The sequence below is a fragment of the Ascaphus truei genome, unplaced genomic scaffold (assembly GCF_040206685.1).
Source record: "Ascaphus truei isolate aAscTru1 unplaced genomic scaffold, aAscTru1.hap1 HAP1_SCAFFOLD_1928, whole genome shotgun sequence".
Taxonomy (NCBI): Eukaryota; Metazoa; Chordata; class Amphibia; order Anura; family Ascaphidae; genus Ascaphus; species Ascaphus truei.
This window is the reverse complement of record NW_027454832.1, coordinates 1-20544: the sequence shown is the minus strand read 5'-3', so window position 1 is coordinate 20544 and position 20544 is coordinate 1. Positions and strand designations below refer to the sequence as shown.

Genomic DNA, 20544 nt, shown 5'->3' with positions numbered 1-20544 from the left:
GAGACAGGGTGACACAGGAGGGAGCTGTAGGATTTCACATTTAATGTCAAAAATAAAATGTTTATTTGCACAGTAAAAAACACATTTCTGACTCATCGGGCTCCGCCGTGAGGTCACTGCTCTGCTGCTGACTGGCTCATGTTTCTGGGTCACGGCTCTGCCTCGGGGGATGAGGGGCCCCGGGACACGGCTCTGCCTCGGGGGATGAGGGGCCCCGGGTCACGGCTCTGCCTCGGGGTGGGGAGGATGAGGGGCCCCGGGACACGACTGCTTCGGGGGTGAGGGGCCCCAGGTCACGGCTCTGCCTCGGGGGATGAGGGGCCCCGGGACACGACTGCCTCGGGGTGGGGAGGATGAGGGGCCCCGGGACACGACTGCCTCGGGGTGGGGAGGATGAGGGGCCCCGGGACACGACTGCCTCGGGGTGGGGAGGATGAGGGGCCCCGGGACACGACTGCCTCGGGTGGGGAGGATGAGGGGCCCCGGGACACGACTGCCTCGGGGTGGGGAGGATGAGGGGCCCCGGGACACGACTGCCTCGGGGTGGGGAGGATGAGGGGCCCCGGGACACGACTGCCTCGGGGTGGGGAGGATGAGGGGCCCCGGGACACGACTGCCTCGGGGTGGGGAAGATGAGGGGCCCCGGGACACGACTGCCTCGGGGTGGGGAGGATGAGGGGCCCCGGGACACGACTGCCTCGGGGTGGGGAGGATGAGGGGCCCCGTGACACGACTGCCTCGGGGTGGGGAGGATGAGGGGCCCCGGGACACGACTGCCTCGGGGTGGGGAGGATGAGGGGCCCCGGGACACGACTGCCTCGGGGTGGGGAGGATGAAGGGCCCCGGCTCTGCCTCGGCTCCCGGCTCTGCCTCGGCTCCCGGCTCTGCCTCGGCTCCCGGCTCTGCCTCGGGGCCCCGGCTCCCGGCTCTGCCTCGGGGCCCCGGCTCTGCCTCGGCTCCCGGCTCTGCCTCGGCTCCCGGCTCTGCCTCGGCTCCCGGCTCTGCCTCGGGGCCCCGGCCTCACGGCTCTGCCTCGGGGCCCCGGGTCACTGGCTCATGGCCGCCACGTACCAGGCCGGCAGAATGACCAGATCGGGGTCGGTGTGAACTGAGAAAGTGACGTCGGAGTTCCCAGGCTCCCAGGAGAAAAGGTGAACAAGCCTGAGAGAGACGGGGGGGAGATGAGAGCATGAGAGAGAGACGGGGGGGGGAGAGGAGAGCATGAGAGAGAGACGGGGGGGAGAGGAGAGCATGAGAGAGACGGGGGGGAGAGGAGAGAGAGAGACGGGGGGGAGAGGAGAGCATGAGAGAGAGACGGGGGGGAGAGGAGAGCATGAGAGAGACGGGGGGGAGAGGAGAGAGAGAGACGGGGGGGAGAGGAGAGCATGAGAGAGACGGGGGGGGAGAGGAGAGCATGAGAGAGAGACGGGGGGGGGGAGAGGAGAGCATGAGAGGAGACGGGGGGGAGAGGAGAGCATGAGAGAGACGGGGGGGGAGAGGAGAGCATGAGAGAGAGACGGGGGGGAGAGGAGAGCATGAGAGAGAGACGGGGGGGAGAGGAGAGCATGAGAGAGAGACGGGGGGGAGAGGAGAGCAGAGAGAGAGAGACGGGGGGGAGAGGAGAGCATGAGAGGAGACGGGGGGGAGAGGAGAGCATGAGAGAGACGGGGGGGAGAGGAGAGCCTGAGAGAGAGCGGGGGGGAGAGGAGAGCCATGAGAGAGAGACGGGGGGGAGAGGAGAGCATGAGAGAGAGACGGGGGGGAGAGGAGAGCATGAGAGAGAGACGGGGGGAGAGGAGAGCATGAGAGAGGCCGGGGGGGAGAGGAGAGCATGAGAGAGACGGGGGGGAGAGGAGAGCATGAGAGAGAGACGGGGGGGAGAGGAGAGCATGAGGAGAGACGGGGGGGAGAGGAGAGCATGAGAGAGAGACGGGGGGGAGAGGAGAGCATGAGAGAGACGGGGGGGAGAGGAGAGCCTGAGAGAGAGACGGGGGGGAGAGGAGAGCATGAGAGAGAGACGGGGGGGAGAGGAGAGCATGAGAGAGAGACGGGGGGGAGAGGAGAGCATGAGAGAGAGACGGGGGGAGAGGAGAGCCTGAGAGAGAGACGGGGGGGAGAGGAGAGCCTGAGAGAGACGGGGGGGAGAGGAGAGCCTGAGAGAGAGACGGGGGGAGAGGAGAGCTGAGAGAGACGGGGGGGAGATGAGAGCCTGAGAGAGACGGGGGGGAGAGGAGAGCATGAGAGAGAGACGGGGGGGAGAGGAGAGCATGAGAGAGAGACGGGGGGGAGAGGAGAGCTGAGAGAGAGACGGGGGGGAGAGGAGAGCCTGAGAGAGACGGGGGGGAGAGGAGAGCCTGAGAGAGAGACGGGGGGGAGAGGAGAGCATGAGAGAGAGACGGGGGGGGAGAGGAGAGCATGAGAGAGAGACGGGGGGGAGAGGAGAGCATGAGAGAGAGACGGGGGGGAGAGGAGAGCATGAGAGAGAGACGGGGGGGAGAGGAGAGCCTGAGAGAGAGACGGGGGGGAGAGGAGAGCCTGAGAGAGACGGGGGGGAGAGGAGAGCCTGAGAGAGACGGGGGGGGAGAGGAGAGCCTGAGAGAGACGGGGGGGAGAGGAGAGCCTGAGAGAGAGACGGGGGGGAGAGGAGAGCATGAGAGAGAGACGGGGGGGAGAGGAGAGCATGAGAGAGAGACGGGGGGGAGAGGAGAGCATGAGAGAGACGGGGGGAGAGGAGAGCATGAGAGAGAGACGGGGGGGGAGAGGAGAGCATGAGAGAGACGGGGGGGAGAGGAGAGCATGAGAGAGACGGGGGGAGAGGAGAGCCTGAGAGAGACGGGGGGGGGAGAGGCAGAGAGAGAGACGGGGGGGAGAGGAGAGCCTGAGAGAGACGGGGGGGGAGAGGAGAGCCTGAGAGAGAGACGGGGGGAGAGGAGAGCCTGAGAGAGACGGGGGGGAGAGGAGAGCCTGAGAGAGACGGGGGGGAGAGGAGAGCCTGAGAGAGACGGGGGGGGAGAGGAGAGCATGAGAGAGAGACGGGGGGGAGAGGAGAGCATGAGAGAGAGACGGGGGGGAGAGGAGAGCCTGAGAGAGAGACGGGGGGGAGAGCATGAGAGAGAGACGGGGGGGAGAGGAGAGCATGAGAGAGACGGGGGGGGAGAGGAGAGCATGAGAGAGAGACGGGGGGGAGAGGAGAGCATGAGAGAGAGACGGGGGGGGAGAGGAGAGCATGAGAGAGACGGGGGGGAGAGCATGAGAGAGAGACGGGGGGGAGAGGAGAGCATGAGAGAGAGACGGGGGGGAGAGGAGAGCATGAGAGAGACGGGGGGGAGAGGAGAGCATGAGAGAGACGGGGGGGAGAGGAGAGCATGAGAGAGACGGGGGGGGAGAGGAGAGCATGAGAGAGAGACGGGGGGGAGAGGAGAGCCTGAGAGAGACGGGGGGGAGAGGAGAGCATGAGAGAGAGACGGGGGGAGAGGAGAGCCTGAGAGAGACGGGGGGGAGAGGAGAGCATGAGAGAGAGACGGGGGGGAGAGGAGAGCATGAGAGAGACGGGGGGGAGAGGAGAGCATGAGAGAGAGACGGGGGGGAGAGGAGAGCATGAGAGAGACGGGGGGGAGAGCATGAGAGAGAGACGGGGGGGAGAGGAGAGCATGAGAGAGAGACGGGGGGGAGAGGAGAGCATGAGAGAGACGGGGGGGAGAGGAGAGCATGAGAGAGACGGGGGGGAGAGGAGAGCATGAGAGAGACGGGGGGGAGAGGAGAGCATGAGAGAGAGACGGGGGGGAGAGGAGAGCCTGAGAGAGACGGGGGGGAGAGGAGAGCATGAGAGAGAGACGGGGGGGAGAGGAGAGCCTGAGAGAGACGGGGGGGAGAGGAGAGCATGAGAGAGAGACGGGGGGGAGAGGAGAGCCTGAGAGAGACGGGGGGGAGAGGAGAGCATGAGAGAGAGACGGGGGGGAGAGGAGAGCATGAGAGAGAGACGGGGGGGAGAGGAGAGCATGAGAGAGAGACGGGGGGAGAGGAGAGCATGAGAGAGAGACGGGGGGAGAGAGCATGAGAGAGAGACGGGGGGGAGAGGAGAGCATGAGAGAGAGACGGGGGGAGAGGAGAGCATGAGAGAGACGGGGGGGAGAGGAGAGCATGAGAGAGACGGGGGGGAGAGCATGAGAGAGAGACGGGGGGGAGAGGAGAGCCTGAGAGAGAGACGGGGGGGAGAGGAGAGCATGAGAGAGACGGGGGGAGAGGAGAGCATGAGAGAGACGGGGGGGAGAGGAGAGCATGAGAGAGACGGGGGGGAGAGGAGAGCATGAGAGAGACGGGGGGGAGCGAGAGCGAGAGCATGAGAGAGAGACGGGGGGGAGAGGAGAGCCTGAGAGAGACGGGGGGGAGAGGAGAGCATGAGAGAGAGACGGGGGGGAGAGGAGAGCCTGAGAGAGACGGGGGGGGAGAGGAGAGCATGAGAGAGAGACGGGGGGGAGAGGAGAGCATGAGAGAGACGGGGGGGAGAGCATGAGAGAGACGGGGGGGAGAGGAGAGCATGAGAGAGAGACGGGGGGGAGAGGAGAGCATGAGAGAGACGGGGGGGAGAGCATGAGAGAGAGACGGGGGGGAGAGGAGAGCATGAGAGAGACGGGGGGGAGAGGAGAGCATGAGAGAGACGGGGGGGAGAGGAGAGCATGAGAGAGACGGGGGGGGAGAGGAGAGCATGAGAGAGACGGGGGGGGAGAGGAGAGCATGAGAGAGACGGGGGGGGAGAGGAGAGCATGAGAGAGACGGGGGGGAGAGGAGAGCATGAGAGAGAGACGGGGGGGAGAGGAGAGCCTGAGAGAGACGGGGGGGAGAGGAGAGCATGAGAGAGAGACGGGGGGGAGAGGAGAGCCTGAGAGAGACGGGGGGGGAGAGGAGAGCATGAGAGAGAGACGGGGGGAGAGGAGAGCCTGAGAGAGACGGGGGGAGAGGAGAGCATGAGAGAGAGACGGGGGGGAGAGGAGAGCATGAGAGAGACGGGGGGAGAGCATGAGAGAGAGACGGGGGGGAGAGGAGAGCATGAGAGAGAGACGGGGGGGAGAGGAGAGCATGAGAGAGACGGGGGGGAGAGGAGAGCATGAGAGAGACGGGGGGGAGAGGAGAGCATGAGAGAGACGGGGGGGAGAGGAGAGCATGAGAGAGAGACGGGGGGGAGAGGAGAGCCTGAGAGAGACGGGGGGGAGAGGAGAGCATGAGAGAGAGACGGGGGGAGAGGAGAGCCTGAGAGAGACGGGGGGGAGAGGAGAGCATGAGAGAGAGACGGGGGGGAGAGGAGAGCCTGAGAGAGACGGGGGGGAGAGGAGAGCATGAGAGAGAGACGGGGGGGAGAGGAGAGCATGAGAGAGAGACGGGGGGGAGAGCATGAGAGAGAGACGGGGGGGAGAGCATGAGAGAGAGACGGGGGGGAGAGGAGAGCATGAGAGAGAGACGGGGGGGAGAGGAGAGCATGAGAGAGACGGGGGGGAGAGCATGAGAGAGAGACGGGGGGGAGAGGAGAGCATGAGAGAGAGACGGGGGGGAGAGGAGAGCATGAGAGAGACGGGGGGGAGAGGAGAGCATGAGAGAGACGGGGGGGAGAGGAGAGCATGAGAGAGACGGGGGGGAGAGGAGAGCATGAGAGAGACGGGGGGGGAGAGGAGAGCATGAGAGAGAGACGGGGGGGAGAGGAGAGCCTGAGAGAGACGGGGGGGAGAGGAGAGCATGAGAGAGAGACGGGGGGGAGAGGAGAGCCTGAGAGAGACGGGGGGGAGAGGAGAGCATGAGAGAGAGACGGGGGGGAGAGGAGAGCCTGAGAGAGACGGGGGGGAGAGGAGAGCATGAGAGAGAGACGGGGGGGGAGAGGAGAGCATGAGAGAGAGACGGGGGGAGAGGAGAGCATGAGAGAGACGGGGGGAGAGAGCATGAGAGAGAGACGGGGGGGAGAGGAGAGCCTGAGAGAGAGACGGGGGGGGAGAGGAGAGCATGAGAGAGAGACGGGGGGGAGAGGAGAGCATGAGAGAGAGACGGGGGGGAGAGGAGAGCATGAGAGAGAGACGGGGGGGAGAGGAGAGCATGAGAGAGAGACGGGGGGGAGAGGAGAGCATGAGAGAGAGACGGGGGGGAGAGGAGAGCATGAGAGAGACGGGGGGAGAGCATGAGAGACGGGGGGGAGAGGAGAGCATGAGAGAGAGACGGGGGGGAGAGGAGAGCATGAGAGAGAGACGGGGGGGAGAGGAGAGCATGAGAGAGAGACGGGGGGGAGAGGAGAGCATGAGAGAGAGACGGGGGGGAGAGCATGAGAGAGAGACGGGGGGGAGAGGAGAGCATGAGAGAGAGACGGGGGGAGGAGAGCATGAGAGAGAGACGGGGGAGAGAGAGCATGAGAGAGAGACGGGGGGGAGAGCATGAGAGAGACGGGGGGGAGAGGAGAGCATGAGAGAGAGACGGGGGGGAGAGGAGAGCATGAGAGAGAGACGGGGGGGAGAGGAGAGCATGAGAGAGAGACGGGGGGGAGAGGAGAGCATGAGAGAGAGACGGGGGGAGGAGAGCATGAGAGAGAGACGGGGGGGAGAGGAGAGCATGAGAGAGAGACGGGGGGGAGAGAGCATGAGAGAGAGACGGGGGGGAGAGGAGAGCATGAGAGAGAGACGGGGGGGAGAGGAGAGCATGAGAGAGAGACGGGGGGGAGAGGAGAGCATGAGAGAGAGACGGGGGGGGAGAGGAGAGCATGAGAGAGAGACGGGGGGAGAGGAGAGCATGAGAGAGAGACGGGGGGGAGAGGAGAGCATGAGAGAGACGGGGGGAGAGGAGAGCATGAGAGAGACGGGGGGGAGAGGAGAGCCTGAGAGAGAGACGGGGGGGAGAGGAGAGCATGAGAGAGAGACGGGGGGGAGAGGAGAGCATGAGAGAGAGACGGGGGGGAGAGGAGAGCCTGAGAGAGAGACGGGGGGGAGAGGAGAGCCTGAGAGAGAGACGGGGGGGAGAGGAGAGCCTGAGAGAGAGACGGGGGGGGAGAGGAGAGCATGAGAGAGAGACGGGGGGAGGGAGAGCCTGAGAGAGAGACGGGGGGGGAGAGGAGAGCATGAGAGAGAGACGGGGGGGAGAGGAGAGCCTGAGAGAGAGACGGGGGGGGAGAGGAGAGCATGAGAGAGAGACGGGGGGGAGAGGAGAGCATGAGAGAGAGACGGGGGGGGAGAGGAGAGCATGAGAGAGAGACGGGGGGGGAGAGGAGAGCATGAGAGAGAGACGGGGGGGAGAGGAGAGCCTGAGAGAGAGACGGGGGGGGAGAGGGAGAGCATGAGAGAGAGACGGGGGGGAGAGGAGAGCATGAGAGAGAGACGGGGGGGGAGAGGAGAGCATGAGAGAGAGACGGGGGGGAGAGGAGAGCATGAGAGAGAGACGGGGGGGAGAGGAGAGCATGAGAGAGACGGGGGGGAGAGGAGAGCATGAGAGAGAGACGGGGGGGAGAGGAGAGCATGAGAGAGACGGGGGGGAGAGGAGAGCATGAGAGAGAGACGGGGGGGAGAGGAGAGCATGAGAGAGAGACGGGGGGGAGAGGAGAGCATGAGAGAGAGACGGGGGGGAGAGGAGAGCATGAGAGAGAGACGGGGGGGAGAGGAGAGCATGAGAGAGAGACGGGGGGGAGAGGAGAGCATGAGAGAGAGACGGGGGGGAGAGGAGAGCATGAGAGAGACGGGGGGGAGAGGAGAGCATGAGAGAGAGACGGGGGGGAGAGGAGAGCATGAGAGAGAGACGGGGGGGAGAGGAGAGCATGAGAGAGACGGGGGGGAGAGGAGAGCATGAGAGAGAGACGGGGGGGAGAGGAGAGCATGAGAGAGAGACGGGGGGAGAGGAGAGCTGAGAGAGACGGGGGAGAGGAGAGCATGAGAGAGAGACGGGGGGGAGAGGAGAGCATGAGAGAGAGACGGGGGGGAGAGGAGAGCCTGAGAGAGAGACGGGGGGGAGAGCATGAGAGCCTGAGAGAGACGGGGGGGAGAGGAGAGCATGAGAGAGAGACGGGGGGGAGAGCATGAGAGAGAGACGGGGGGAGAGCATGAGAGAGAGACGGGGGGGAGAGGAGAGCATGAGAGAGAGACGGGGGGGGGAGAGGAGAGCATGAGAGAGAGACGGGGGGGAGAGCATGAGAGCCTGAGAGAGACGGGGGGGAGAGGAGAGCCTGAGAGAGAGACGGGGGGGAGAGCATGAGAGAGAGACGGGGGGGAGAGCATGAGAGCCTGAGAGAGAGACGGGGGGGGAGCATGAGAGCCTGAGAGAGAGACGGGGGGGAGAGGAGAGCATGAGAGAGAGACGGGGGGGAGAGCATGAGAGCCTGAGAGAGACGGGGGGGAGAGGAGAGCCTGAGAGAGAGACGGGGGGGAGAGGAGAGCCTGAGAGAGACGGGGGGGAGAGGAGAGCATGAGAGAGAGACGGGGGGGAGGAGAGCCTGAGAGAGAGACGGGGGGGAGAGGAGAGCATGAGAGAGAGACGGGGGGGAGAGGAGAGCCTGAGAGAGAGACGGGGGGGAGAGGAGCATGAGAGAGAGACGGGGGGGAGAGGAGAGCATGAGAGAGAGACGGGGGGGAGAGGAGAGCATGAGAGAGAGACGGGGGGGAGAGGAGAGCATGAGAGAGAGACGGGGGGGAGAGGAGAGCATGAGAGAGAGACGGGGGGGAGAGGAGAGCATGAGAGAGACGGGGGGGGAGAGGAGAGCATGAGAGAGAGACGGGGGGGAGAGGAGAGCATGAGAGAGAGACGGGGGGGAGAGGAGAGCATGAGAGAGAGACGGGGGGGAGAGGAGAGCATGAGAGAGAGACGGGGGGGAGAGGAGAGCATGAGAGAGAGACGGGGGGAGAGGAGAGCATGAGAGAGAGACGGGGGGGAGAGGAGAGCATGAGAGAGAGACGGGGGGGGAGAGCATGAGAGAGAGACGGGGGGGGAGAGCATGAGAGAGAGACGGGGGGGAGAGCATGAGAGAGAGACGGGGGGGAGAGGAGAGCATGAGAGAGAGACGGGGGGGAGAGGAGAGCATGAGAGAGAGACGGGGGGGAGAGGAGAGCATGAGAGAGAGACGGGGGGGAGAGGAGAGCATGAGAGAGAGACGGGGGGGAGAGAGCATGAGAGAGAGACGGGGGGGAGAGCATGAGAGCCTGAGAGAGACGGGGGGGAGAGGAGAGCCTGAGAGAGAGACGGGGGGGAGAGGAGAGCATGAGAGAGAGACGGGGGGGAGAGCATGAGAGCCTGAGAGAGACGGGGGGGAGAGGAGAGCATGAGAGAGAGACGGGGGGAGAGGAGAGCCTGAGAGAGACGGGGGGGGAGAGGAGAGCATGAGAGAGAGACGGGGGGGGAGAGAGCATGAGAGAGACGGGGGGGAGAGGAGAGCATGAGAGAGAGACGGGGGGGGGAGAGCATGAGAGAGACGGGGGGGAGAGGAGAGCATGAGAGAGAGACGGGGGGGAGAGGAGAGCATGAGAGAGAGACGGGGGAGAGAGCATGAGAGAGACGGGGGGGAGAGGAGAGCATGAGAGAGACGGGGGGGGAGAGGAGAGCATGAGAGAGAGACGGGGGGGAGAGGAGAGCATGAGAGAGAGACGGGGGGGAGAGGAGAGCATGAGAGAGAGACGGGGGGGAGAGGAGAGCATGAGAGAGACGGGGGGGGGAGAGGAGAGCATGAGAGAGAGACGGGGGGGAGAGCATGAGAGAGAGACGGGGGGGAGGAGAGCATGAGAGAGAGACGGGGGGAGAGGAGAGCATGAGAGAGAGACGGGGGGGAGAGGAGAGCATGAGAGAGAGACGGGGGGGAGAGGAGAGCATGAGAGAGAGACGGGGGGGAGAGGAGAGCATGAGAGAGAGACGGGGGGGAGAGGAGAGCATGAGAGAGAGACGGGGGGAGAGCTGAGAGCATGAGAGAGACGGGGGGGAGAGGAGAGCCTGAGAGAGACGGGGGGGAGAGGAGAGCATGAGAGAGAGACGGGGGGGAGAGGAGAGCATGAGAGAGAGACGGGGGGGAGAGCATGAGAGAGACGGGGGGGAGAGGAGAGCATGAGAGAGAGACGGGGGGAGAGGAGAGCATGAGAGAGAGACGGGGGGGAGAGGAGAGCATGAGAGAGAGACGGGGGGGAGAGGAGAGCATGAGAGAGAGACGGGGGGAGGAGAGCATGAGAGAGAGACGGGGGGGAGAGGAGAGCATGAGAGAGAGACGGGGGGGAGAGGAGAGCATGAGAGAGAGACGGGGGGGAGGAGAGCATGAGAGAGACGGGGGGGAGAGGAGAGCATGAGAGAGAGACGGGGGGAGAGGAGAGCATGAGAGAGACGGGGGGGAGAGGAGAGAGAGAGACGGGGGGGAGAGGAGAGCATGAGAGAGACGGGGGGAGAGGAGAGCATGAGAGAGAGACGGGGGGGAGAGGAGAGCATGAGAGAGAGACGGGGGGGAGAGGAGAGCATGAGAGAGAGACGGGGGGGAGAGGAGAGCCTGAGAGAGAGACGGGGGGGAGAGCATGAGAGAGAGACGGGGGGAGAGGAGAGCATGAGAGAGAGACGGGGGGGGAGAGGAGAGCATGAGAGAGAGACGGGGGGGAGAGCATGAGAGAGACGGGGGGGAGAGGAGAGCATGAGAGAGAGACGGGGGGGAGAGGAGAGCATGAGAGAGAGACGGGGGGAGAGGAGAGCATGAGAGAGACGGGGGGGAGAGGAGAGCATGAGAGAGAGACGGGGGGGAGAGGAGAGCATGAGAGAGAGACGGGGGGGAGAGGAGAGCATGAGAGAGACGGGGGGGAGAGGAGAGCATGAGAGAGAGACGGGGGGGAGAGGAGAGCATGAGAGAGAGACGGGGGGAGAGGAGCATGAGAGAGAGACGGGGGGGAGAGGAGAGCATGAGAGAGAGACGGGGGGGAGAGCATGAGAGACGGGGGGGAGAGCATGAGAGAGAGACGGGGGGGAGAGCATGAGAGAGAGACGGGGGGGAGAGGAGAGCATGAGAGAGAGACGGGGGGGAGAGGAGAGCATGAGAGAGAGACGGGGGGGAGAGGAGAGCATGAGAGAGAGAGGGGGGAGAGAGACGGGGGGGAGAGGAGAGCCTGAGAGAGACGGGGGGGGAGAGCATGAGAGAGAGACGGGGGGGAGAGCATGAGCCTGAGAGAGACGGGGGGGGAGAGGAGAGCATGAGAGAGAGACGGGGGGGAGAGGAGAGCATGAGAGAGAGACGGGGGGGAGAGCATGAGAGCCTGAGAGAGACGGGGGGGAGAGGAGAGCCTGAGAGAGAGACGGGGGGGAGAGGAGAGCCTGAGAGAGACGGGGGGGGAGAGGAGAGCATGAGAGAGAGACGGGGGGGAGAGCATGAGAGAGACGGGGGGGAGAGGAGAGCATGAGAGAGAGACGGGGGGGAGGAGAGCATGAGAGAGACGGGGGGAGAGGAGAGCATGAGAGAGAGACGGGGGGGAGAGGAGAGCCTGAGAGAGAGACGGGGGGGAGAGCATGAGAGAGAGACGGGGGGGAGAGGAGAGCATGAGAGAGAGACGGGGGGGAGAGGAGAGCATGAGAGAGAGACGGGGGGGAGAGGAGAGCATGAGAGAGAGACGGGGGGAGAGGAGAGCATGAGAGAGAGACGGGGGGGAGAGGAGAGCATGAGAGAGACGGGGGGGGAGAGGAGAGCATGAGAGAGAGACGGGGGGAGAGGAGAGCATGAGAGAGACGGGGGGGAGGAGAGCATGAGAGAGAGACGGGGGGAGAGGAGAGCATGAGAGAGAGACGGGGGGAGAGGAGAGCATGAGAGAGAGACGGGGGGGAGAGGAGAGCATGAGAGAGAGACGGGGGGGAGAGGAGAGCATGAGAGAGAGACGGGGGGGAGAGGAGAGCATGAGAGAGACGGGGGGGAGAGCAGAGAGCTGAGAGAGACGGGGGGGAGAGGAGCGCCTGAGAGACGGGGGGAGAGGAGAGCCTGAGAGAGACGGGGGGAGAGGAGAGCATGAGAGAGAGACGGGGGGGGAGAGCATGAGAGAGACGGGGGGGAGAGGAGAGCATGAGAGAGAGACGGGGGGGAGAGCATGAGAGAGACGGGGGGGAGAGGAGAGCATGAGAGAGAGACGGGGGGGAGAGGAGAGCCTGAGAGAGAGACGGGGGGAGAGCATGAGAGAGAGACGGGGGGGAGAGGAGAGCATGAGAGAGAGACGGGGGGGAGAGGAGAGCATGAGAGAGAGACGGGGGGGGAGAGCATGAGAGAGACGGGGGGGAGAGGAGAGCATGAGAGAGAGACGGGGGGAGAGGAGAGCATGAGAGAGACGGGGGGGAGAGGAGCGAGAGAGAGACGGGGGGGAGAGGAGAGCATGAGAGAGACGGGGGGGAGAGGAGAGCATGAGAGAGAGACGGGGGGGAGAGGAGAGCATGAGAGAGAGACGGGGGGGAGAGGAGAGCATGAGAGAGAGACGGGGGGGAGAGGAGAGCATGAGAGAGAGACGGGGGGAGAGCATGAGAGAGAGACGGGGGGGAGAGGAGAGCATGAGAGAGAGACGGGGGGAGAGGAGAGCATGAGAGAGACGGGGGGGAGGAGAGCATGAGAGAGACGGGGGGGAGAGGAGAGCATGAGAGAGAGACGGGGGGGGAGAGCATGAGAGAGACGGGGGGGAGAGGAGAGCATGAGAGAGAGACGGGGGGGAGAGGAGAGCCTGAGAGAGAGACGGGGGGGAGAGCATGAGAGAGAGACGGGGGGGAGAGGAGAGCATGAGAGAGAGACGGGGGGAGAGGAGAGCATGAGAGAGACGGGGGGGAGAGGAGAGCATGAGAGAGAGACGGGGGGGAGAGGAGAGCATGAGAGAGACGGGGGGGAGAGGAGAGCATGAGAGAGAGACGGGGGGGAGAGGAGAGCATGAGAGAGACGGGGGGGGAGAGGAGAGCATGAGAGAGAGACGGGGGGGAGAGGAGAGCATGAGAGAGAGACGGGGGGGGAGAGGAGAGCATGAGAGAGAGACGGGGGGGAGAGGAGAGCATGAGAGAGAGACGGGGGGGAGAGAGCATGAGAGAGAGACGGGGGGGAGAGCATGAGAGAGAGACGGGGGGGAGAGGAGAGCATGAGAGAGAGACGGGGGGGAGAGGAGAGCATGAGAGAGAGACGGGGGGGAGAGGAGAGCATGAGAGAGAGACGGGGGGGAGAGGAGAGCATGAGAGAGAGACGGGGGGAGGAGGCATGAGAGAGACGGGGGGGAGAGCATGAGAGAGAGACGGGGGGGAGAGCATGAGAGAGACGGGGGGAGAGGAGAGCATGAGAGAGAGACGGGGGGGAGAGGAGAGCATGAGAGAGAGACGGGGGGAGAGGAGAGCATGAGAGAGAGACGGGGGGGGAGAGGAGAGCATGAGAGAGAGACGGGGGGAGAGCATGAGAGAGAGACGGGGGGGAGAGGAGAGCATGAGAGAGAGACGGGGGGGAGAGGAGAGCATGAGAGAGAGACGGGGGGGGAGAGCATGAGAGAGAGACGGGGGGGAGAGCATGAGAGAGAGACGGGGGGGAGAGCATGAGAGAGAGACGGGGGGGAGAGGAGAGCATGAGAGAGAGACGGGGGGGAGAGCATGAGAGAGAGACGGGGGGGAGAGCATGAGAGAGAGACGGGGGGGAGAGGAGAGCATGAGAGAGAGACGGGGGGGAGAGGAGAGCATGAGAGAGAGACGGGGGGGAGAGGAGAGCATGAGAGAGAGACGGGGGGGAGAGGAGAGCATGAGAGAGAGACGGGGGGGAGAGGAGAGCATGAGAGAGAGACGGGGGGGAGAGGAGAGCATGAGAGAGAGACGGGGGGGAGAGGAGAGCATGAGAGAGAGACGGGGGGGAGAGGAGAGCATGAGAGAGAGACGGGGGGGAGAGCATGAGAGAGAGACGGGGGGGAGAGGAGAGCATGAGAGAGAGACGGGGGGGAGAGGAGAGCATGAGAGAGAGACGGGGGGGAGAGGAGAGCATGAGAGAGAGACGGGGGGGGAGAGCATGAGAGAGAGACGGGGGGGAGAGCATGAGAGAGAGACGGGGGGGGAGAGCATGAGAGAGAGACGGGGGGGAGAGCATGAGAGAGAGACGGGGGGGAGAGGAGAGCATGAGAGAGAGACGGGGGGGAGAGGAGAGCATGAGAGAGAGACGGGGGGGAGAGGAGAGCATGAGAGAGAGACGGGGGGAGAGGAGAGCATGAGAGAGAGACGGGGGGGGAGAGCATGAGAGAGAGACGGGGGGGAGAGGAGAGCATGAGAGAGAGACGGGGGGGAGAGGAGAGCATGAGAGAGAGACGGGGGGGAGAGGAGAGCATGAGAGAGAGACGGGGGGGAGAGCATGAGAGAGAGACGGGGGGGAGAGGAGAGCATGAGAGAGAGACGGGGGGGAGAGCATGAGAGAGAGACGGGGGGGAGAGGAGAGCATGAGAGAGAGACGGGGGGGAGAGGAGAGCATGAGAGAGAGACGGGGGGGAGAGCATGAGAGAGAGACGGGGGGAGAGGAGAGCATGAGAGAGAGACGGGGGGGAGAGGAGAGCATGAGAGAGAGACAGGGGGGAGAGGAGAGCATGAGAGAGAGACGGGGGGAGAGAGCATGAGAGAGAGACGGGGGGGGAGAGGAGAGCATGAGAGAGAGACGGGGGGGAGAGGAGAGCATGAGAGAGACGGGGGGGAGAGCATGAGAGAGAGACGGGGGGGAGAGGAGAGCATGAGAGAGAGACGGGGGGGAGAGGAGAGCATGAGAGAGAGACGGGGGGGAGAGCATGAGAGAGAGACGGGGGGGGGAGAGCATGAGAGAGAGACGGGGGGGAGAGCATGAGAGAGAGACGGGGGGGAGAGGAGAGCATGAGAGAGAGACGGGGGGGAGAGGAGAGCATGAGAGAGAGACGGGGGGGAGAGGAGAGCATGAGAGAGAGACTGGGGGGGGAGAGCATGAGAGAGAGACGGGGGGGAGAGGAGAGCATGAGAGAGAGACGGGGGGGAGAGGAGAGCATGAGAGAGAGACGGGGGGAGAGGAGAGCATGAGAGAGAGACGGGGGGAGAGGGAGAGCATGAGAGAGAGACGGGGGGGAGAGGAGAGCATGAGAGAGAGACGGGGGGGGAGAGCATGAGAGAGAGACGGGGGGGGAGAGCATGAGAGAGAGACGGGGGGGAGAGGAGAGCATGAGAGAGAGACGGGGGGGAGAGGAGAGCATGAGAGAGAGACGGGGGGGAGAGGAGAGCATGAGAGAGAGACGGGGGGGAGAGGAGAGCATGAGAGAGAGACGGGGGGGAGAGGAGAGCATGAGAGAGAGACGGGGGGGAGAGGAGAGCATGAGAGAGAGACGGGGGGGAGAGGAGAGCATGAGAGAGAGACGGGGGGGAGAGGAGAGCATGAGAGAGAGACGGGGGGGAGAGCATGAGAGAGAGACGGGGGGGGAGAGCATGAGAGAGAGACGGGGGGGAGAGGAGAGCATGAGAGAGAGACGGGGGGAGAGCATGAGAGAGAGACGGGGGGGAGAGCATGAGAGAGAGACGGGGGGGAGAGGAGAGCATGAGAGAGAGACGGGGGGGAGAGCATGAGAGAGACGGGGGGGAGAGGAGAGCATGAGAGAGAGACGGGGGGAGAGGAGAGCATGAGAGAGAGACGGGGGGGAGAGGAGAGCATGAGAGAGAGACGGGGGGGAGAGGAGAGCATGAGAGAGAGACGGGGGGGAGAGCATGAGAGAGAGACGGGGGGGAGAGCATGAGAGAGAGACGGGGGGGAGGAGCATGAGAGAGAGACGGGGGGGAGAGCATGAGAGAGAGACGGGGGGGAGAGGAGAGCATGAGAGAGAGACGGGGGGGAGAGGAGAGCATGAGAGAGAGACGGGGGGGAGAGCATGAGAGAGAGACGGGGGGGGAGAGCATGAGAGAGAGACGGGGGGGAGAGGAGAGCATGAGAGAGAGACGGGGGGGAGAGCATGAGAGAGAGACGGGGGGGAGAGCATGAGAGAGAGACGGGGGGAGAGGAGAGCATGAGAGAGAGACGGGGGGAGAGCATGAGAGAGACGGGGGGGAGAGCATGAGAGAGAGACGGGGGGGAGAGGAGAGCATGAGAGAGAGACGGGGGGGAGAGGAGAGCATGAGAGAGAGACGGGGGGGGAGAGGAGAGCATGAGAGAGAGACGGGGGGGAGAGGAGAGCATGAGAGAGAGACGGGGGGGAGAGCATGAGAGAGAGACGGGGGGGGAGAGCATGAGAGAGAGACGGGGGGGAGAGCATGAGAGAGAGACGGGGGGGAGAGCATGAGAGAGAGACGGGGGGGAGAGCATGAGAGAGACGGGGGGAGAGGAGAGCATGAGAGAGAGACGGGGGGGGAGAGCATGAGAGAGACGGGGGGGAGAGGAGAGCATGAGAGAGAGACGGGGGGGAGAGGAGAGCATGAGAGAGAGACGGGGGGGAGAGGATGAGAGAGAGACGGGGGGGAGAGGAGAGCATGAGAGAGAGACGGGGGGGAGAGCATGAGAGAGAGACGGGGGGGAGAGGAGAGCATGAGAGAGAGACGGGGGGGGAGAGCATGAGAGAGAGACGGGGGGGAGAGGAGAGCATGAGAGAGAGACGGGGGGGAGAGCATGAGAGAGAGACGGGGGGGAGAGGAGAGCATGAGAGAGAGACGGGGGGGAGAGCATGAGAGAGAGACGGGGGGGAGAGGAGAGCATGAGAGAGAGACGGGGGGGAGAGGAGAGCATGAGAGAGAGACGGGGGGAGAGCATGAGAGAGAGACGGGGGGGAGAGCATGAGAGAGAGACGGGGGGGAGAGGAGAGCATGAGAGAGAGACGGGGGGAGAGCATGAGAGAGAGACGGGGGGGAGAGGAGAGCATGAGAGAGAGACGGGGGGGGAGAGCATGAGAGAGAGACGGGGGGGAGAGCATGAGAGAGAGACGGGGGGGAGAGCATGAGAGAGAGACGGGGGGGAGAGGAGAGCATGAGAGAGAGACGGGGGGGGAGAGCATGAGAGAGAGACGGGGGGAGAGCATGAGAGAGAGACGGGGGGGGAGAGCATGAGAGAGAGACGGGGGGGAGAGGAGAGCATGAGAGAGAGACGGGGGAGAGCATGAGAGAGAGACGGGGGGGAGAGGAGAGCATGAGAGAGAGACGGGGGGGGAGAGCATGAGAGAGAGACGGGGGGGGAGAGCATGAGAGAGAGACGGGGGGGGGGAGAGCATGAGAGAGAGACGGGGGGGAGAGCATGGGAGAGAGACGGGGGGGGAGAGCATGAGAGAGAGACGGGGGGGGGAGAGCATGAGAGAGAGACGGGGGGGGAGAGCATGAGAGAGAGACGGGGGGGGGAGAGCATGAGAGAGAGACGGGGGGGAGAGCATGGGAGAGAGACGGGGGGGGAGAGCATGAGAGAGAGACGGGGGGGGGAGAGCATGAGAGAGAGACGGGGGGGGGAGAGCATGAGAGAGAGACGGGGGGGAGAGCATGGGAGAGAGACGGGGGGGGGAGAGCATGAGAGAGAGACGGGGGGGGGAGAGCATGAGAGAGAGACGGGGGGGGAGAGCATGAGAGAGAGAGACGGGGGGGGGAGAGCATGAGAGAGAGACGGGGGGGAGAGCATGGGAGAGAGACGGGGGGGGAGAGCATGAGAGAGAGACGGGGGGGGAGAGCATGAGAGAGAGACGGGGGGGAGAGCATGGGAGAGAGACGGGGGGGGAGAGCATGAGAGAGAGACGGGGGGGGGAGAGCATGAGAGAGAGGACGGGGGGGGAGAGCATGAGAGAGAGACGGGGGGGAGAGCATGATTGAGAGAGACGGGGGGGAGAGCATGATTGAGAGAGACGGGGGGGAGAGCATGATTGAGAGAGACGGGGGGGAGAGCATGATTGAGAGAGACGGGGGGGAGAGCATGATTGAGAGAGACGGGGGGGAGAGCATGATTGAGAGAGACGGGGGGGAGAGCATGAGAGAGAGTGACGGGAGGGAGAGCATGAGAGAGAGAGACGGGAGGGAGAGCATGAGAGAGACGGGGGGGAGAGCATGAGAGAGAGACGGGGGGAGAGCATGAGAGAGAGAGACGGGGGGGAGAGCATGAGAGAGAGACGGGGGAGAGCATGAGAGAGAGAGACTGGGAGAGAGCATGAGAGAGACGGGGGAGAGAGCATGAGAGAGAGAGACGGGGGAGAGAGAGAAGGAGGGAGGGGGGGGAGAGAGAGAAGGAGGGAGGGGGGGGAGAGAGAGAAGGAGGGAGGGGGGAGAGAGAGAAGGGGTGAGAGAGAGAAGGAGGGAGGGGGGAGAGAGGAGGGAGGGGGGGAGAGAGAGAAGGATGGAGGGGGGAGAGAGAGAAGGAGGGAGGGGGGGAGAGAGAGAAGGAGGGAGGGGGGGAGAGAGAGAAGGAGGGAGGGGGGGAGAGAGAAGGAGGGAAGGGGGGGAGATAGAGGAGGGAGGGGGGGGAGAGAGAGAAGGAGGGAGGGGGGGGAGAGAGAGAAGGAGGGAGGGGGGGAGAGAGGAGGGAGGGGGGGAGAGAGAGAAGGCAGGAGGGAGGGGGGAGACAGGGAAGGAGGGAGGGGGGAGACAGAGAAGGAGGGAGGGGGAGACAGAGAAGGAGGGAGGGGGAGACAGAGAAGGAGGGAGGGGGGAGACAGAGAAGGAGGGAGGGGGGAGACAGAGAAGGAGGGAGGGGGGAGACAGAGAAGGAGGGAGGGGGGAGAGAGAGAAGGAGGGAGGGGGGAGAGAGAGAAGGAGGGAGGGGGGAGAGAGAGAAGGAGGGAGGGGGGAGAGAGGAGGGAGGGGGGAGAGAGAAGGAGGGAGGGGGGCGAGAGAAGAAGGGAGGGGGGAGAGAGAAGAAGGGAGGGGGGAGAGAGGAGGAAGGGGGGAGAGAGAAGGAGGGAGGGGGGGAGAGAGAAGGAGGGAGGGGGGGAGAGAGAAGGAGGGAGGGGGGGAGAGAGAAGGAGGGAGGGGGGGAGAGAGAAGGAGGGAGGGGGGGGAGAGAAGGAGGGAGGGGGGGGAGAGAAGGAGGGAGAGAGAGGAGGGAGGGGGGGGAGAGAAGGAGGGAGGGGGAGAGAGGGGAGGGAGGGGGAGAGAGAGGGGAGGGAGGGGGAGAGGAGGGAGGGGGGAGAAGGAGGTAGGGGGAGAGAGAGAAGGAGGTAGGGGGAGAGGAGGGAGGGGGAGAGAGAGAAGGAGGGAGGGGGAGAGAGAAGGAGGGAGGGGGAGAGAGAGGAGGGAGGGGGAGAGAGAAGGAGGGAGGGGGAGAGAGAGGAGGGAGGGGGAGAGAGAAGGAGGGAGGGGAGAGAGAGAAGGAGGGAGGGGGAGAGAGAGGAGGGAGGGGGAGAGAGAGAAGGAGGGGGAGAGAGAGAAGGAGGGAGGGGGAGAGAGAGAAGGAGGGAGGGGGAGAGAGAAGGAGGGAGGAGGAGAGGTGGGGGGGGGGAGAGAGTGGAGGGAGGGGGAGAGATGGGGGGTTGGGGCGCTCACCCGGGGTCGTCCCTGGTCACCGTTCTCCTCACATAGGACAGGAAGGCGTCACAGAAATTCATACACACAGCGGGTCCCAACTGTGCTTGTCACTCTGTGTATAACAACACATCCTGCGTATAGCGACACACTGTATATACTACCACCCGCCCCACCCCCTCCTAACACTTCATATAATACCCCCCCACCCCCCTCCAGACACGTGTACAGGGATAAGGCGGGGGATCTCTGCGGTGCGGTACTTGCGTATTAGGGTAGTTACCCGGATAAGGTGGGGGATCTCCGCGGCGCGGTACCTGTGTATTAGGGTAGTTACACGGATAAGGTGGAGGATCTCCGCGGTGCGGTATCTGTGTATTAGGGTAGTTACACGAATAAGGCGGGGGATCTCCGCAGTGTGGTACCTGTGTATTAGGGTAGTTACCCGGATAAGGCGGGGGATCTCCGCGGTGCGGTACTTGCGTATTAGGGTAGTTACCCGGATAAGGTGGGGGATCTCCGCGGTGCGGTACCTGTGTATTAGGGTGTCATGGGAGAGGGGGTTTGGCCCGGTATTAAAGGGGTTACCCCCCATTTGGTCATCCCCTGCTCTCACTTGGGAAGCAAGGGGTTAACTGGACTGTGGTCCAGTAATGTGTTTTTACCCTGCTTCAGCAACCAAATGTGTATTCCCCTGTAAATGTGTATTGTTCCCATTCCAGTGTTTGCACCAACACATACACTGGGATTGATGCGGGAGGGAAAGGGTTAAGGTTAATTCAGTGTTGATAGCCCTTTGTTCCCTCTTCCCGCCTTTTCAGGCTCCATTTTGCAGCCTCCCATAGGTCGCCATTGCAGCTCCATGCATTCCAATGGCAGATCTGGCAGTTTGGGCCCGTTTCCATAGAAGACCAGCGGGTGGCGCCAGAGAGGAGGAGCGGCGGTTCCCCATTGTAAGTCAATGGAGCCATCCATTTCAATGGGGATTCCTCAACGCCGACCTCCAGGAACGGGTTGGCAGCCATCCAAACCGCAGACCACAGAAGCGGATACAATGTCTTTAAAAAGAGCTTTTATCACTACTAGTTCAAGGTCAACTACAATTGGCATGGAAACCTTAGGTTCTAGGGCACCCAGAAATAAAATTCTTTTTGCCCCTAGGAACCCCCA

The 20544-nt window shown here is 64.0% G+C and overlaps 1 long non-coding RNA gene across 1 annotated transcript in view; it reads right to left on the bottom strand.

The window, feature by feature from the left end:
• LOC142477088 (uncharacterized) overlaps positions 1 to 20538 on the bottom strand; it is a 36994-nt gene extending 16456 nt beyond the window's left edge. Inside the window, exon 1 of the long non-coding RNA XR_012792170.1 lies at positions 19820 to 20538. This is a non-coding gene — a long non-coding RNA (uncharacterized LOC142477088). The remainder of the gene's footprint in view (positions 1 to 19819) is intronic.
• Between the last annotated feature and the right edge of the window lie 6 nt (positions 20539 to 20544).